The sequence below is a fragment of the Rana temporaria genome, chromosome 4 (assembly GCF_905171775.1).
Source record: "Rana temporaria chromosome 4, aRanTem1.1, whole genome shotgun sequence".
NCBI lineage: Eukaryota > Metazoa > Chordata > Amphibia > Anura > Ranidae > Rana > Rana temporaria.
This window is the reverse complement of record NC_053492.1, coordinates 359,793,588-359,799,856: the sequence shown is the minus strand read 5'-3', so window position 1 is coordinate 359,799,856 and position 6,269 is coordinate 359,793,588. Positions and strand designations below refer to the sequence as shown.

Genomic DNA, 6,269 nt, shown 5'->3' with positions numbered 1-6,269 from the left:
CAGTTCACTTCTACAGGAGAGAAAGAGGCAATATTATTATTTAAAATCAGTGGCATATAAATGATCCAATAGAATCTTAGCACCACACCCTTAGGGAACTGATTTTCTTTTTTTTTTTTAAATCCACGGTGGTGCGAAAAAACTAAAACCTGTAAGTGAACCAAAAAAGTGAAACATACACAAAAAATGCACTTAAGGGTGTGCCTTTTGTCCTACCCCGGAAGGAGTAGAACCATACCCTGATCCTCTGGAGTGCAAAGCCTCAGTGACAAGGCTCATACATGGTCCACCTAGCCAAAAGTCTAGACGGAATCCTCTCCCCGTGGTCAGCCGAAGCCAACTAAGGCCCCGTACACACGACCGAACATGTTTAGAAACATGCCCGCTGGAATCCTGTCCGTCGGACATGTTCGGTCGTCTGTACAGACTTACCGTACATGTCCGAGCGGCCGCCATCCCTCGCATGCGTCGAATGACTTCAACGCATGCGTGGAAGCATTGAACTTCCAGGGTCGCGCACGTCGCCGCATCATCGTCGCCGCGACGGCGCGGCCTCGTCACCGCGTATCGTGTACGCGCAGATTTCTGTATGATGGTGTGTACAGCCATCATACAGAAATCTCCGGGCGGACATGTCCGCTGAAAACGGTCCGGCGGACCGTTTTCATCGGACATGTTTGCCCGTGTGTACGAGGCATAACAGGTAGTAGGTGAGGAGCTCTCCGGAAGAGAGCAAGGAACCTAATGGACACACATACTCCCCCTAGACTTTAGGGTAAGCCCAAGGACCCACACCCTCCATTAAAGTGAAAAAACATAGACAAAAGTGCAAATGTGACAAATGTAAGAAAGAAAAAAAAGGGCCCATGCAAGTACATAGACTACGCCCTGAAGCCTGGTAGCGAATAAAAATTACCCCCCAGACATAGCCAAAAGGCCTGGCCCAAAGAGGCCGAGTGCGGAAGAAAGCATAGGTGCTATGGACTTGAACTCAATTCTCATGTGGGGTTTCCACTCCCATGTGATACTAAGAGTACCCCTGGTGCGACCAACTCCCAAAGGCACTGACACACATAGATTCTCTGTCTTCCCAACCCACAGCCAGACAAGGTAGACTCATGCAAATCAGGAGACAACCGGCTCCTCCAGTTCCTTGCCCCACATCCCATGGGGGGTTTCTGTACCAGCTGGTACTAGCCTTCAAAGCCCCCATCATGCCAGTAGGTATACTATACAACCAGGCATTCCTACCAAAAGGCCAGAATGATGGCGGAGCACTCTACTGGACACTGATGAGAACAGATACTACACTTGATCCTAGCCAAAAGGCAAAAAGGTGAACAATGCGCTCTACACTGAGCCACTGGAGGTTGGGGTATACATTGAATATAGCCAGCAGCACTGGGGCATCAATAAATAACTTGGTGAGGGATATTCAGGGCCGATCCTAGGGTCACAGGCACCTGGGTGCAGAAACATTTCTGGCGCCCCCACATGGGCATGGTCATTTTACTAACTCCTCCCCTTTACAAATGTTTCTATGGCAATGACTCAACCACAGAGATGCTCCCCCACAAAGTCTTTATTAGCCTGGGATCCTTACATGATCTCTTAACAATAAACAAAATACAGGAAGAGAAGCAGAGTACTTTATTGGGACCTGGAGGGGGGCCTCTCTGATGGACACAGAGAGGGCTTCTGTTAGAGAGTCTGTTAGAAAGACCCCCATACATACTATAGACATGCTAAAGGAGATGGTCAGAGACTGCAGACATAGAACAGGAGATGGTCAGAGACTGCAGACATAGAACATGAGATGGTCAGAGACTGCAGACACAGTACAGTAGATGATCAGAGACTGCAGACATAGTACAGGAGATGGTCAGAGACTGCAGACATAGTAAAGGAGATGGTCAGAGACTACAGACATAGTACAGGAGATGGTCAGAGACTGCAGACATAGTAAAGGGGATGGTCAGAGACTGCAGACATAGAACAGGAGATGGTCAGAGACTTCAGACATAGAACATGAGATGGTCAGAGACTGCAGACACAGTACAGGAGATGATCAGAGACTGCAGACATAGTACAGGAGATGGTCAGAGACTGCAGACATAGTAAATGAGATGGTCAGAGACTACAGACATAGTACAGGAGATGGTCAGAGACTGCAGACATAGTAAAGGGGATGGTCAGAGACTACAGACATAGTACAGGAGATGGTCAGAGACACATCAGTTCTGGACGGACACACACCTATGCTCAGAATTCTAGTTCTGGACAGACACAAACAAGGAGAGAAGGAGGGAGGGGAGAACTCTGCCACTTCGGTGCCCCCTTCTCTGCAGGTGCCTGGGTGCAAAGCACCCTGTGCACCCTGCCTGGGATCGGCCCTGGGGATATTACTTGGATAGCTAGAGGGCAAGCAGAAAATTGCCTCCAGTAAAACTGTGTCCTTGGTGTTCACAGGGCTACATTTTTAATAATATAGTTGCCTGCATGTATGTCCTCCTTGCTGGGTGCCCCTACAGAGATTAAATATTGAAATCCACATTCAACACACTGCAAATGAAATCCTCATTTTCATATGACCAATCCTGTTGTCAGCTGTCCTGAAACCCCAGTCACCTGCGTCACATACTGTATATCTTCCAACATACTTCTCAGTCATCCCCTTATCCATCTCAGTCGTGTTCACGTTATTACACAGATTGCCAGATAGAGAACTTATAATGCCAATATTATATTACAGGAAATAACCTTCAGTCCCTTGTGTAAAATATAACAGTGCGAACAGCAAAAAGTTATCATCTGTAAAACCTGGCAAGTGTTTTCGGGATGACGCAGTTCAAATGCAACAAAGACCGTCCTAAAGGAACTGCCAGGTCCTCACTGGTCCTAATGACACAGCAGCAGTCTACTGATAGCTTGTGTTATTTGGCTTGATACATTGTAAACTCTTAGGTAATCTCTCTTCAGCATAGAAAAGTAATAACCCTTTCTTTGCACATGAACAAAGATGTAATATTATTTAGGGTACAGAAAAGGAAAATGCAGATCATCACCACTAGGCACATAGAAAACAGTTGTTCTCTATGTGCTCCATTGCCACCACAAAGCTGTTGTGATGTGTGGTAGAGATGTGCATGACAAAAAAGTTTTGTTTCAGATTCATTTGTTAAGTCATTTCCTTTCATCATGTTTTCAGAATTTGTTTTGTATATTCATTGTTCTCAATTGATTCATATTTTCGGAAGTTATTTCTGAAGAAAAATGCAGACATACTGCAGATCACCATAGCATATTTTTAGATAGATAGTGCTTTCTTTTGGTAATTTTAGAACCCGCATGGGGATTTTTATTTTTTACTCTTCTTTTATAGAGGAGAAACAACATTAAAAGGCCTACAGTGATGGGTACTGATGAGGAGGCATTGACGAGACTGCACTAAGGGTACCGATGAGGAGGCGCTGATGAGGCTACACTGATGGGTACTGATGAGGAGGCGCTGATGAGGCTGCATTAATGGGCACTAAAGAGGAGGTGCTGATGAGGCTGCACTGATGGGTACTGATAAGGAGGTACTGATGAGGAGGCGCTGATGGGTACTGATGAGGAGGCGCTGACGAGGCTGCACTGATGCATACTGATGAGGAGGCGCTGATGAGACTGCACGGATGGGCACCGATGAGGAGGCGCTGACGAGACTGCACTGATGGGCACTGATGAGGCTGCACTGATGGGTACTGATGAGGAGGCACTGACGAGGCTGCACTGATGGGCACTTATAAGGAGGTGCTGACGAGGCTACACTGATGGGCACTGATAAACTGCACTGATAATCAGGGCACTAATGATCAGTTCAACAATGTACTCGCTGTACCTTGTCAGATCGGATCTCCTTTCCTCACACGCTGTCTCTGTGTGAGGAAAGGAGAGCCGATAACCCCCAAATCTGTTTATATGTGACCAGCTGTGATTGGAGAAAGTGGTTAAACACATAAGCCTAGTACACACCACTGTCAGGGAAAAAAAAACTGACTGTCGCTGTACTAACAATCTATGGTTAGTACAGCGATATCCACTGCTGTTCTATTGTGTTCTGACAGGGAAACGGCACCCCAACAGAACACTTCGATCAGCGCTCTCAGCCATTGGCTGAGAACGTTGATCAGAGGCCGGTCGGCTGCTGGTTCTCCAGCATTCTCGCCCGACAGAAGCTGGCTGAATCATTGGACCGGTTGCCATAGACATGGGTAGAATGTCAGCTGGTTTTCATTAAACCGGCCAGTATCACACGACATTCTGCCCATGTGTACTAGGCTTTAGCTTCTTCTTTTACATGGTTTTTCAGGGGTTCTTAACCTGGAATTCATTGACCCCCTAAGTAGATTGGTTTCAGGGATTTCTTGATAGTCAGATAAAAAATAACATTTACATTCACTATACAGCCCTCCCCTTGTCCCAATCAATGGTTTGCCATTGATAGCTCTTGCACATTCATTAGAAGCATTGGCAGCTCAGCGTACATTCATTAGAAGACTGCGAGCAAGCAGGTAAGTGCGCCTTGCAGAAGACACATAGCAGGTCTTTTCTGCAATAAAGAACTGCCTGCTAGCAAAATTTTACATTTTAGGTTTAATTCCACTCTAAAACAGTGACTGTCCCCATTAAACAAATGGCAACCATTTACCAGCAGAATACTCACTCAAGTGATCTAAGAAGCCAGCGGATGACACATCTCGCCAACCTCGCCTATAACTGAAATGACATATTTTGTTATCTGGACCATTTAAATCTAAGAGCACCATATCAGTTCATGAAAGAATACTAACAAGCTCTAAAAGAAAACTAGCGCCTTTATGTCTTACACAATCCTAAACATAGAGTGTGCACAGCGATCCATGCCAATACTCACCTTCAAACAATATCCATGATGTTTGGCCATGTATAAACAACATCTATTAAAACAATAGAGAACTGCTGGCAGCACTTCTAAGCATTGAAAGTATATGTGTAGCCAAAAATGTTTTACTTAATTTTTTCAATTGAGTAGGGAAGGATAAATTCCTTGTCAAGTTTTTTTCTGCTGTATCCGCACTGAGTAGATTGAGCATTAGAACTGAAGGCCCACCTTTCAATCTGTGTCCCATTGAGGAGATTTCCATAAATTTCCTGTCTCATAGCCAGGGCTGTCTTAATGAGAGGGCACACCTGGGCACTGCCCAGGGGCCCCAGCTACACAGGGGGGCCCTGTTTTTTTCTCCAAAGCAGCTGGTCCTTGAGCCCATGCTGCCCCAAAATTGAAGCTGGATGCATTTCTTAAAAGCAGAATGTAAGGGTCTTGAGGAGGACGAGGGCCACATGAAATGGTCTGGAGGGCCAGATTCGGCATGCGGGCCTTGTGTTTGACACCTGCGCACTACAGTATAGTGCACCTCTCCATCCGGGACTCCTTCCCTATACCACACACCGTGGCAAAACTAAGGGGGAAGGCTGCTACAGTGCACCTCTCCCTCTGGGACTCATGACCCTACAGCAGGGGTTCCCAACATTTTGAGGAGCGAGGGGCCACTTTATAGACTTGTAGGTAGATTCACGTAGGGGCGCCTAAAATTAAGGTCGGCGTAGCCTAGCGTGTTTACACTACGCCGCCTTAAGTAAGAGAGGAAAGTACATGATTCAGAAAGCACTTACCTCCTTACTTAGGGCGGTGTAGTGTAAACACGGCGGGCGTAAGGGCGCCTAATTCAAATGGGTTGGGGGGGGGCGTGTTTAATGCTAATGAGGCTTGACCTCACGTTTTTTTATGTTTTTTCTAACTGCGCATGCGCCGGGCACCTACATTTCCCAGGACGCATTGCGGCTAGGTACGCCGTATGGGCCTATTGATTTCGACGTGGACGTAAACGACATAACTCCCGATTCGCGGACGACTTACGCAAACGATGTAAAAAATTCGAACCTCGCGGCGGGAACGGCGGCCATACTTTAACATTGTTATTTTTCTACTTTCATTTTCAATAACAGTAAACAGGACAAATAGAGAGGACGAAACTCCTTAAAGCGGGTGTTCCGCGGGAATACATTTTTTTTTTTATATGCATCTGCCGCTCTTCACTTAGTTAATATGGTACTCACGTGTCCTTATTTCATAGCCCCCCGCAATGTCATTCTGCCGCAAAAGTGAATTTATAAAAATAATTGATGGACGCTTCCATCTTGCTTGTGGGCACTCTGAAGCCCACAAGCAAATTCTTCCGGGATGC

At 46.2% G+C, this 6,269-nt stretch overlaps 1 pseudogene; it reads right to left on the bottom strand.

The window, feature by feature from the left end:
* Positions 1 to 1,162: 1,162 nt before the first annotated feature.
* LOC120938746 lies at positions 1,163 to 1,341 on the bottom strand (annotated as a pseudogene).
* Between the last annotated feature and the right edge of the window lie 4,928 nt (positions 1,342 to 6,269).